The sequence below is a fragment of the Schistocerca nitens genome, chromosome 11 (genome assembly GCF_023898315.1).
Source record: "Schistocerca nitens isolate TAMUIC-IGC-003100 chromosome 11, iqSchNite1.1, whole genome shotgun sequence".
NCBI lineage: Eukaryota > Metazoa > Arthropoda > Insecta > Orthoptera > Acrididae > Schistocerca > Schistocerca nitens.
In genome coordinates, this window is record NC_064624.1 from 134,155,485 (window position 1) to 134,169,398 (window position 13,914).

Consider the following 13,914-nt stretch of genomic DNA (forward strand, 5'->3'; position numbering starts at 1 on the left):
TAGCACTCATGTGAATGACCTAACACTTTTCATTATTTAGGGTCAACTGCCAATTTTCGCACCATTCAGATATCTTTTCTAAATCATTTTGCAATTTCTTTTGATCTTCTGATGACTTTATTAGTCGATAAACGACAACATCATCTGTTCACAACCTAAGAAAGCTGCTCAGATTATCTCCTAACTCGTCTATGTAGATAAGGAACAGCAAAGGGGCTATAATACTACCTTGGGGAACGCCGGAAATCACTTCTGTTTTACTCGAAGACTTTCCGCCAATTACTATGAACTGTGACTTCTCTGAGAGGAAATCACAAATCCAGTCACATAACTGAGACGATATTCCATAAGCACGCAATTTCACTACAAGCACTTATGTGGTACAGTGTCAAAAGCCTTCCGGAAACCCAGAAATTCGGAAACGATCTGAAATCGCTTGTCAATAGCACTGAACTCTTCATGTGAATAAAGAGCTATTTGTGTTTCACAAGAATGATGTTTTCTAAACCCACGTTGACTGTGTGTCAATAGACCATGAGTATTGGAGCAATTTATGTTCTGGGTGACTCTGCATCATTGCCAGATGTATCAAAGATGGTGGCGATGACGTCATCCCAGATGGAGGTGTGTAGACCTTTCAACAGTGCATGATGTCATCCAAGACTGTGGCCATGACATCATTCAAGATAGCGGATTTTCACGGGAATTTTGAATTTTGGCGGGACGAAGGTCAATTGGGCTACATCCACTAACCTTAGCCCCTCCCCTCCCCCAGAAAATGGCGGGAAGTTCGAATTCCAACAGGATACTGCATCACAGTTATCTCTAGTAACCTAAGAAAATGGCGGGAAGATAGGTCACTTTGGCTACCCACACTAACCTGTCACCCAACTGCCACTTCATCCCATGAACTGGCGACAAGTTTGAATTTTGGGGGTAAAAAAAATCAGTTTGCATATCTGCACTACGTTAAGAAAATGGCACGAAAGAAACTACACTTGGACTAACCTCAGTCACCCAACTGCCACCTTCTCCTAGGAACTAGTGCCAAGTTTGAATTTTGGAGGTAAAGAAAGGTCAATTCACATATCTATACTAAGTTAAGAAAATGGCGCCAAAGAAAGGACACTTGGACTACATCCAGTAACCTAAGTCACCTGACCACAACCTCGTCCTAGGAACTGGCACCAAGATTGAATTTTGATGGTAAAGAAAGGTCACTTGGCGTTTCTCTACCAAACTGAGAAAATTGCTGGAAACAAAGCTCACCTCCACTAACTTAATTCACCCGACCGCCACATCCTCCTATGGATTTGTGGAAAAAGGAATCAGCCTGCACTGGGCTGGTGGAGAGAGGAAGGGGTGTACTTTATTTATTTTGTAACAATTTATTTAGGGACGGAGTATATTTATCACGGTGATACAGAAGACACGCTCTGACATGCCACACAGCATACAGACCTGCAAACTACTCCTAAATAACTCATGTATAATGCTCTATACACGTGTCTGCTACCTGTAAACTGTCAAAATAATGCAGTGCACAGCCTACAGACACGCAAACCACACGTAAATAATGCAATGCATTTACGTCCAGAGAGCCAAGCAAGTCCTAAAATGACAAAATGATAATCCATCTAAAAGACTCTGCAAACATGCTTGCTAATCGTCAACTATCCAAATCATGCACCAGTCTTTATTTCAACAATTAGAGACAGCACCACCATCCACTGTGTCCGCCATGAGGTCCACACTCCAACTGACCTAGTACACACAACCACCAGCAGAGGGCGCTGTCATCCAAGATTGCAGCCATAACGTCAGCTGATGAAGCAAGTACCGTTATCCAAGATGGTGGCAAACAGTGTGTTCACCATGAGGTCTAGACGTAGTACACAGTATCACCACCAGAGTGCACTGTCATCTGTTCAGTGACGTAATCCAAGATGTTGGGGGGAAATGGTGGGAAAACGACACTGCCTGTGATGGACATAAGTTTTTTTTCTTTTTTTGCAGGTAATGATTCCACCACGAGATCTATACTCCAACTGACTTAGTACACAATACTGCCACCAGAGGGTACTGTCATCCCTCCTGTGATGTTATCCCAGATGGTGGTCTCGAGGGGAAAATGGCGCGAAGATGACTCAGCCTGCGCTGGGCTGCTGGGAAGAGTAAGGAAGGAGTGTACTTTATTTATTTTGGAACAATTTATTTAGGGCTGGAGTATATTTATCACACTGGCACAAAACGTATGCTGGGGTTACAATACACAGTCTGCAGACCTGTAAACTACTTCTAAATAACGCTCTCCAGACATGCAAACAACTCCTAATTCACCGAAATAGTTTCAGTACATATCTTCAAACTGCTCCTAAATAATGCAGTGCAGTGATGTGCAGACATGAAATCGTAAACTGTCCAAATAACGCATAGCACAGCCTAGACCTGCTCGCAAAATAATGCAATGAACGCACACAAACACCATCCACCACCCCCTGTTCACTAGACTGCACAGGAGGCTACAGGCTGCCCCAGCAAAGTCACACAGCTGTCAGCTGTCAGACCACACACAGATGCCCGTTAGGGTACCGCACACATGAGATGGCAGCATTGCATTCATACTTGACACCTAAGAAATTTCTCGTGGTCATGCACAGTCGCAGCCACGAGCCGCGCCCGGTAGTAGGTGTAAGTTGCCTCTATTTTCGAGTATACCATCTCTGTTATACCGACGTCACAGAATTCCAAAGCGCTCTCACGTCCACGAGACACCTCTGGACAGAACTGGTCATTTCCGCTGATGACAGAATAGAACAGGCTGCTTTCCCCTTAACGGGAGATACGAGCTGCGTCAAGCCGTGTGTACCCACCCCAGCACCACTGACACCTCGCCGCCGCGAAACGATCACGTGGCGACCCACCATCTAAAACGTTCTCAATGTTATTCTTACGTCACATGGCTTTGTAAAAAATAACAGCCAAGTCGACATCTTGGGAATTGTGTAGTGTCCCAGAAATAGTTAACGCTCGCTTTCTTGATGTCTCAGCTTGTATGCACGGAAATTCTTGCCCTAACAGAACCTGTTTACGAAAATAACATCGAATGCACCCTTCCCAGCGCTCTTAACGTGATACCCCTCCTGCTCTCAACATGCGCTAATGTTCTCACCGCTATGTAGAGGCTCCCATATCCCAGCACAAAAGGATGTGAATGAATCGAGCATTATGATTGGCTCTTATCGAATTCACTCGCCGAATTACTGATGCCGCCGGTATCGAAGCTCCGTCCGCCATTTTTCCTTCTGGAGACTTTCTGTGGTTATTTTACACTGATCATCATATTACACCAACAACTAAACCTCGCAAAGTGCCATATACGCGGTCAAATACGGAAAGACTCTTGCTCAATTAAAATGCTCTCCCACAGAAAACAGTGACCAATATGGCGGAAGTGTTCCAGCGAAAAACGAAAATAATGATGGTAAAAGTAAAGTGTGTGCTAGTTGTAGGAACGAAATAGTTAAGCTAAATGAGCGTATCTCTAGTCTGCAGTTAATCAACAGCTCGCTTAGTAGTGAGATGTCGCAACTTAGAAAGGAAATGTGTGTGCCGTTAGCCAAACAAAAGAGTAATTCTTTTGCGCCTAAAAACTCAAACGAGTGGTCGAAAATATCGTATAAAAACAGAGATCCGGTCATTAAAAAATCACCAGCGAGTGAAAACACCGATTAATTGGCAGTTGAAAACAAATTTCATGTTCTTTCTGTTATGAAGGAACTGAATTAATACCGGAAAGTAAAAATGGACTTTTTAACCAAGAGTGTCGACAGAAAGTTGAAACAAAGTCGAAGTCCAGCATTAGGGGAAACAGTGACAGCGAAAAAGTGTGTAGGCCATCCATTGCACGTAAAAATGAAACGAATGGGATGAACACTATCAACAAAAATGTAAAACAGCGCGTTTATGAAAGTAGTGTATTATTTTTAACCGACAGCCACGACAAAAACGTGACAAAACTTTTCGAAGAACACAGGAAATGCTACGCAACAAGTATTGTTAAGCCTGGAGCAAGAACAAAAAATATTATTGGCGTCAATCTGCATGACAAATTACTAAGAAAAAATGACTTTGTGGTGTGTATTGTGGGTTCAAACGATGTCGCAAAAAATGAAGCTGATAACTGCCTAACGGAGGTAAAGAAATTCCTAGAACGAAATGAACAACGCAATACTATTGTCTCGACTTTACCACACGGATATGACTTGATGTATCACTCGTGTCTCAACAAAGAAATACGAAAAACTATCATGAAAATAAAAGAAATGTGTTCTTTGTTCGCGAAAACTGCAGCATCCTTGATATAGGCAAATTGGACAGATGCCATCATACCCGGCACGGGATGCATCTGACTTATGAAGGAAAGAACTTTATACGTAAAATGGTAAACGAAATTGTTGAAAACAGAGAGAAAATGAACCAAACAGTTCCTTGTATGGGACCAACCTCACTAGCACTAGAAATAGCAACTGTCCCCCTATGTTCGTCGGCAGCAGATTCGAAAGTTTCATCTGCTGTTGATATTTCATCAGTGGCTCAGGACCTTTCATCAGGACCTTTTAACAGTGAAAGACTTTTCAGCAGCTTCATCATCATCAGCAGTAACAAAAGCAAACAGAAGAAGCACAAGAACCAGGAAACATACGACTCTGCAAGATTTTTGGTACCCGGCCTCAGTTCCAAGACTAACTTACGGCAGGTACCTTCAGGTAGACCTCCTACAATATCTACTTGCAGTTCACAACAAAGAAGTGCCATTGAATCAAAGAGTTTAGGAAATGACAAACTTTCCTTATTTCCAGAATGAGATTTTCACTCTGCAGCGGAGTGTGCGATGATATGAAACTTCCTGGCAGATTAAAACTGTGTGCCCGACCGAGACTCGAACTCGGGACCTTTGCCTTTCGTGGGCAAGTGCTCTACCAACTGAGCTACCGAAGCACGACTCACGCCCGGTACTCACAGCTTTACTTCTGCCAGTACCTCGTCTCCTACCTTCCAAACTTTACAGGAGAGCTTCTGTAAAGTTTGGAAGGTAGGAGACGAGGTACTGGCAGAAGTAAAGCTGTAAGTACCGGGCGTGAGTCGTGCTTCGGTAGTTCAGTTGGTAGAGCACTTGCCCGCGAAAGGCAAAGGTCCCGAGTTCGAGTCTCGGTCGGGCACACAGTTTTAATCTACCAGGAAGTTTCCTTATTTCATCAAAATATAATGGGTTTAAGGAACAAACTGAACCAGTTGTCTGTTTGCATTTATGGCAGTGATGCAATTAACAATGCCCATATTTTATGTTTTACTGAACATCATATGAAGGAAAGGACTGAAATCCTGCAACTAGACAACTATACCTTAGCAAACTTTTTATATTAGAAGTAAAATGGACAGAGGAGGAGTGATAATGTATGTTAGAAATAATGTAGTTGTTGTTGTGGTCTTCAGTCCTGAGACTGGTTGGATGCAGCTCTCCATGCTACTCTATCCTGTGCAAATTTCTTAATCTCCCAGTACTTACTGCAGCCTACATCCTTCTGAATCTGCTTAGTCTACTCATCTCTTGGCCTCCGTCTACGATTTTTACCCTCCACGCTGCCCTCCAATGCTACATTTGTGATCCCTTGATGCCTCAGAACATGTCGTATCAACCGGTCCCTTCTTCTTGTCAAGCTGGGCCACAAACCGGCTTTATCGCCGCGCCCACGCACTATGCTCAAGGGAGAGGCTTGATGACGAAAACGACTAAAGCGGTTTCGGGACAGGACACATTTATTTTTCCTACCGTTACAATAAATGACAAATAACGTTCCTCGCTAATGTCCGTCCATACAGGCGCGTTGCACTGGCGGCACGGCCCGATCTCCGATCCCGGAGGGTGTACACTCCAGTGACGAGCCGCGGCGCGACCGCGTGGACCGAGCGAGACAAAAGGCCGCGTCACTGAATGTTCTGCTCCTGGCGCGACCGGAGGCGCCGTAACGTCCGCGAAGGAGCGAAACACACTTTAACGGCGACTGCGTTTACGACCGCGCGTACGCATTTACGGCGGAGTCACGTTGACTCGACGCACGTGGTCCGCGGCGGAAGAACTGGGAGACGTGTGTCGCGTCGCGTCGACTAGCTCGCACTGCCCGCCTGCTTTGTTCCCGTGCGATCCGGTGTGCGACGCACCGTTGCCGAAATTCTGCGTAACGGTACAGCTGCCCATACTTGTGTCGGCAGTGCCGTAGTTCATCCCCTCGTGCGCTGGACGGTGCTGCCGCCACACTTCTATTCTCTTCTTGTCCAAACTATTTATCGTCCATGTTTCACTTCCATACATAGCTACACTCCATACAAATACTTTCAGAAACGACTTCCTGACACTTAAATCTATACTTGATGTTAACAAATCCCTCTTCTTCAGAAACGCTTTCCTTGCCATTGCCAGTATACATTTTATATCCTCTCTACTTCGACCATCATCAGTTATTTTGCTCCCCAAATAGCAAAACTCCTTTACTACTTTAAGTGCCTCATTTTCTAATCTAATTCCCTCAGCATCACCCAACTTAATTCGACTACATTCCATTATCCTCGTTTTGCTTTTGTTGATGGCCTAAGCTGTTAAGTCCCAGAGTGCTCAGAGCCATTTTTTTAACCTCAAACTTTTTATTTCTTCTCCATGGATTTTAATTCCTACTCCAATTTTTTCATTTGTTTCCTTTCCTGCTTGCTCAATATACAGATTGAATAACATCGGGGATAGGCTACAACCCTGTCTCTCTCCCTTCCCAATCACTGCTTCCCTTTCATGCCTTCGACTCTTATAACTGCTATCTGGTTTCTGTACAAATTGTAAATAGCCTTTCGCTCCCTGTAATTTACCCCTGCCACCTTTAGAATTTGAAAGAGAGTATTCCAGTCAACATTGTCAAAGGCTTTCTCTAAGTCTACAAATGCTAGAAACATAGAGGAACACGTGACGCAATACTGACCCTACGACTTATCTTAGAAAATAAAGATAAGTCGTAGGGTCAGTGCTGCCTCACATGTTCCAACATTTTTACGGAATCCAAACTGATCTTCCCTGAGGTCGGCTTCTACCAGTTTTTCCATTCGTCTCTAAAGAATTCGTGTTAGAATTTTGCAGCTGTGGCTTATTAAACTGATAGTTCGGTAATTTTCACGTGTGTCAACACCTGCTTTCTTTGGGATTGGAATTATTATATTCTTCTTGAAGTTTGAGGGTATTTCGCCTGTCCCACACGCCTTGCTCACCAGATGGTAGAGTTGTCGGAACTAGCTCTCCCAAGGCCGTCAGTAGTTCTAATGGAATGTAGTCTACTCCGGGGCCCTTGTTTCGACTCAGGTCTTTCAGTGCTCTGTCAAGCTCTTCACGCAGTATCGTGTCTCCCATTTCATCTTCATCTACATCCTCTTCCACTTCCATAATATTGTCCTCAAGTACATCACCCTTGTATAGACCCTCTAAATACTCCTTCCACCTTTCTGCTTCTCTTCTTTGCTTAGAACTGGCTTTCCGTCTGAGCTCTTGATATTCATACAAGTGGCTCTCTTTTCTCCAAAGGTCTTTCTAATTTTCCTGCAGGCAGTATCTATCTTACCCCTAGTGAGATAAGCCTCTACATCCTTACATTTGTCCTCTACCCATCCCTGCTTAGCCATTTTGCACTTCCTGACGATCTTATTTTTGAGACGTTTGTATTCCTTTTTGCATGCTTCATTTACTGCATTTTTATATTTTCTCCTTTCATCAATTAAATTCAATATTTCTTCTGTTACCCAAGGATTTCTACTAGCCCTTGTCTTTTTACCTACTTGATCCTCTGCTGCCTTACTACTTCATCCCTCAGAGCTACCCATTCTTCTTCTTCTGTATTTCTTTCCCCCACTCCTGCCAATTTTTCCCCTATGCCCTCCCTGAAACTCTGTAGATGTAAAAAAAAATACTGTGTTGACCAACATTTTGAGGCTTGTTGCATTGAAGTCCTTGTCAACATACTGCCTATTTACGTTACTGCTGTTTACAGAGCTCCCTCAGGAAAGGTCAGTGTATTCCTCAAGCAAGTAGAATCACTTTTAACTTACTTGTATTCAAAAACCAAAGAAATAATAATGCTTGGTGATTTTAATGTGCATTTTCTTACCTAAAACAGTGACAGAACAGAGTTTAAGAATATAATGAATTCTTTCAAACTGAGGGCAGTTGTTGACTTTCCCACTAAGGTAACAAAGAACTGTTCAAGTCTGATTGACAATATTTTTGTAGATAATAATAGAATCGAAAATGTATTTCTAACAAAAATCTTAAATGGTCTCTCTGACCATGATAGGCAGCTGTTGGAAATACACGATGTTATTGCTGTTTACAGAGCTCCCTCAGGAAAGGTCAGTGTATTTCTCAAGCAAGTAGAATCACTTTTAACTTACTTGTATTCAAAAACCAAAGAAATAGTAATGCCTGGTGATTTTAATGTACATTTTCTTACCTATAACAATGATAGAACAGAGTTTTTAGAATGTAATAAGTTCTTTCAATCTGAGGGCAGTTGGTGACTTTCCCACTAAGGTAACAAAGAACTGTACAAGTCTGATTGACAATATTTTAGTAGATAATAATAGAATCGAAAATTTATTTGTAACAAAAATCTTAAATGGTCTCTCTGACCATGATAGGCAGTTGTTGGAAATAAATGATGTAAGCCTTGCTAACAAGAGCAGTTCTATCAGTAGGCCATACAGGTTAATCAACAGTGAGAATCTGGAAACCTTCAGTAGGCATTTGGAGGAGTTAGACTGGGAGGCAGTATATCCGGCTAAAAATGTAAATGATAAATTCAACCTTTTCCTAAATGAAATTTTTACCCTTTTTGAAGCTATATTTCCCAAGAAGATTTCAAAAGCACAAACTGGAATGATTGTAGGATACAGTGGCCCACTAACGGAATAAAAACTTAATGTAAAAAAAAGACTGCTTTATGTTTCACTAAGAAATTCTGATAAACCTCAGGATAGGGAACACTACGGATTGTACTGTAACATCCTAAAGAATGTTATTTAAAAATCCGAGGGTATGTTTATCAAATCCGAAATTGACAGATAAAATCATAAAATAAAAACAATGTGGAAGGTGATAAAAATGGAGACAGGAAAATTTTCAGATGATACAGACAGTATCCAAGTGTGCTATAATGGAAGCATGGTAGATGAGGGGCAAATAGTTGCCAATATCTTCAACAATCATTTTCTGAGAGCAGCAGATCAAATTGGATGTAAAGGGTCTATGGATGAAGCCGTGAACCTTCTACAAAAAGCAGTGCAGAGAAAAACTGGCCCAATGTATGTACCCTACAGCACAGCAGATGAGATTGAGAAGGTGATATGCCAAATGAAAAACAAAAATTCCACTGGTGTGGACAATACAGGGTGTCCGAAAAGTCTTTCCCTGATTACATAAATTGACAACTCAGGCTAGAAGTAAGATACAAATATGAAACTTGTGTCGAATTGTTTACAACTATCGAAGTTTTTTTTCTGTTTCAGCTTCGCAGTACGTAAGTAGTGGATGAGGTGCAGTGCCCAAGAAGCCATGTTAACCAATCAGGAGGAGGCACAGTGTGTCCTGTGGTACCATGAGACACGATCACCAACCACAGTGCAGAGACACTTCCAGACAACATTTGGAAGGAATCCACCTGATGTCAAGAGCATTAAGGCCTGGTATGAGAAGTACACGAACACAGGATCAGTTGCTGACCTTCCGAGGTCTGGTCAACCAAGAACCTCAGCAGACAGGGTGGAAGCTGTAAGGCAGTCTTTTCTATTAAGTCCGAAGAAATTGGTGCGCAGGGCCCCACGTGAATTACAGATGCCAAAAAGCTCTCTCCATGACATTTGACACAAACGTTTATTGTTTTGTGCATACAAAGTGCAAATCGTTCAGACCTTGTTGCCCAGTGACAGTACACATCGATATGTCTTTGCGGTCGAAATGCTATATCGTATTGAGGACGGTGATGGTTATCTCAGACGAATTGCCTTTTCTGAAGAAGCGACCTTTCTTGTCAGTGGAGTAGCATTTGGGGTTCACAACCCCATGGCGAGGTCATGGAGTGCACCAGAGCAGTCCAAAGGTGAATGTTTGATGCGCGCTATTGCACGATCGAATTATCGGGCCATTCGTCTTCACTGAGGCTACCGTCACATCTGCAGTGTATCTGGACATGTTGCAACTGTATGCTGTTCCTCAGCTCTCATTGAGGTTTGGACATCCGTGCCTATCTCGATATGACCTTTCCTGGGCAATGGATTGGTCGTGATGGGCCAACGGTTTTGCCTCCATGCTCTCCTGACATAACCCCATTACACTTCTTTTTAAGGGGTTATGTCAAGGACGAGGTCTACCAAACACGTGTACCAGATCTTGAAATCCTGCAGCAACGGATAACCACAGTCAATGAATTGATCTCTCCAGTGATGTTGGCTAAAGTGTGCATGGAAACTGAATATCGCCTATATGTGCTAAGTGCTACCAAGGGTGCTCATGTGGGAGTTTACTGATGTGTGAAAAAAACTTTGATAGTTTGTAAAGAATTAGACACCAGTTTCATAGTTGTATCTTACTTCTAGCCTGAGTTATCAATTTATGTAATCAGGGAAAGATTTTTCAGACACCCTGTATATCTATCAAAGTACTGAAACATTGCCACAAATATATTCTTAAAGTTCTGTTTCACATATTTAATGAATCTCTAAATCAAGGTACTGTCTCTAATAGACTAAAATTTGCAGTTGTTAAACGACTCTTCAAAAAGGGTGATAAAGCAGAGGTTTCTAACTACCACCAAATTTCATTGTGAACAAGTCTTTCAAAAATCCTTGAGAAACTTACATACAATAGAATCATGGCTCACCTTAATAAATAGAACATCCTCAGTAAAAATCATTTTGGATTCCAAAAGGGTGTTTCAACTGAACAAGCCGTTTTCTCATTTGTCAACCAACTCCTTGAATCAATAAACAAGAAAATGTCACCAGCTGGACTCTTTTTTGATCTGTCAAAAGCATTTGACAGTGTAGATCACAAGATTCTACTAAGAAAGACTGAGCATTATGGCTTAAATGATAAAGTAGGGAAGTGGTTTGAGTCGTATCTAGATGACAGAAATCAAAAGGTGCTATTAAACAATTGTGCAAAGGGGTGTCTGTCAGCTCTGATTTTGGTACATTAAAATGTGTTCCGCAGGGCTCTGTGCGTGGTTCCTTACTTTTCTTAATCTTTGTAAAGACCTCCCATGGTGTGTGACCCAAGAAGCACACTTCACCCTATTTGCAGATGACTCAACCATTATGATTGACAAGGTACCCAACTGCAGTCTAGAGAATACTGTGATCACTATATTCGAAGAAGTTCTAGACTGGTTCACTGCAAATGGTCTGTCCCTCAATGTTAATAATACTCATTTCATTCAGTTTCAAACAGTAAGCAAAAAATTGGAAAATGTTGAAATAAAATGTGGAGACAAAGAAATAGTAAAGGTTGTATCTTCCAAATGTCTGGGTTTACATATTGATAACAAACTAAACTGGTCTGTCTACATCATTGACCTATGTAAAAGACTGAATTCAGCAGCATTTGCCATTCGCTCATTTGCATCTGTTTGTGACATGGAAACAATCAAAACTGCATATGTTGGTTATATCCATTCACTTATGACATATGGCATAATATTCTGGGGAAATAAACCACAAGCAAATAAAGTCTTTGTTGCACAGAAGAGAGTTACAGGATTATAAGTAGAGTGCATCCTAGGTCTTCTTATAGAAATTTATTCAAACAGTTGGGGATCTTCACCATGCCTTGTCAATACATCTTGTCACTAATGTGCTTCGTGAACAAAAATTATCCAATTTACAAAATGAATAGTGTGTACCATGATCACAATACAAGAAGAAAAATTGATCTTCGCAATGAATTAAAAAATCTCAGCATGGTACAGAAAGGAGTTCATTATTCAAGTATAAAAGTGTCCAATAAACTTCCTGTCCATATCAAATCAGTCATTGGGGATCTTACTAAATTCAAAACAGACCTAAAACTTTATCTTTTGGATAATTATTTCTATTCTTTACAGGAATTCTTTGATAATGTGTAATACTTCTTGAATTTCTGTTTAATTTCATGCATTTCTAATAGAACTGATTAAGTAGATTAGTGTATCACTTGTTGGCAAAATATTTTTTAGATGAATTACTTTAAATTTGTTTATGTAATCATCTATATCATTACTGCACTATTATTTATGCAATCATCTATGTCATTACTATACTATTATTGCGTTGTCATCTGAATTTTTGTGTGTAATTATTTGACATGTGGATATCCTTTGTCATGTATCTGCTTATATATGTTAAATTGGTTGCCTCATGGTCATCTACATGTGGCTATTACTGTAATTACCTGAAAAGTTCTACAACCTAGCGATACATTCGCGTCAAGGATCCATGGAACTCGAAAATAAATAAATAAACAAAATAAAAGGAGCTTGAATATTGAGCTACAACGGCTATACAATAGAATGAACTCCAAATAGTATATTTCAAGGGAAGAGTGTCACATACATAAACGTGTACTAAGTTGCACCAACGTGTTTTAACACGCACTCGTTTCCCCTCGGCACAGACGCAATACTGTTTCTGCTCAGAACCTGCTTCCTTGCTTGCCTGCTTTTCTACGCACACATTCAGCAACCCGCACCTGTCATCTATTGGTGGGAATCCATACTATGAACGCCGCGCTGCTCGTCGCCCTCGGCAGCTGGTGCTATCTAGCGTCGCTATCCTACACTACATGCAGTAGGCCTAGTGCGGTGTGTCCACCCTTACACCTCCTAAGGACCTCAGCCTCGGTGCTGCCCCAAAACAAAACGGGAAGCAACAGACAAGATTTGTGATCACACTTTATCAAATGAATTTGAAAGATAAGCAGTGTGTGAACTCTTTCTGGAATCAATTACTAAAGAACGGTTGACCTCAATTACTTTAAAAGAGACGTCCTGACTCTGATAAGGCGAGCTCGTCGATTTCATTGAGATATGGTGAAACTGAATCCAACGTCAGGTTTGGATTTCGGAGAAATGTAGGAACATGTGAAGCAATACTGACCCTACGAGTTATACTTGAAGATAGATTAAGGAAAGGCAAACCTATGTTTGTAGCGTTTGTAGACATACAGAAAGCTTTTGATAATGTTGACTGGAATATTCTCTTTGAAACTGAAAGTAAGGGTGAAAGACAGGGAATGAAAGGCTATTTACAACTTCTGCATAAACTATAAGGCAGTTATAAGAGACGAAAGGCATGAAAGGGAAGCTATGGTTGAGAAAGGAGTGACGCAAGTTTGTAGCCTATCGCCGATGTTATTCAGTCTGGACATTGAGCAAGCAGTAAAGGCAACCAAAGAAAAATTAGGAGTACAAATTAAAGTCCAGGCAGAAGAAATAAGAACTTTGACGTTTGTCAATGACGGTGTAATCCTGTAAGAGACAACAAAGGACTTGCGACAGCACCTGAACAGAATGGACAGTCTCTTGAAAGCAAGATATAAGATGAACATTAACAAAAGTATGACAAGGATATTGGGATACAGTCGTATTAATTTAGATGATGCAGAGGGGATTAGATTAGGAAACGAAACACTTAAAGTAGCTGCTGAGTTTTGCTATTTGTGCAGTAAAATAACTGATAATGGCTAAAGTAGAGAGGATATAAAATGTAGACTGGTAATAGGAAGAAAGCTTTTCTGAAGGCATTTGTCTAGAGTATAGTCATGTATGGAAGTGATACATGGACAACAAACTG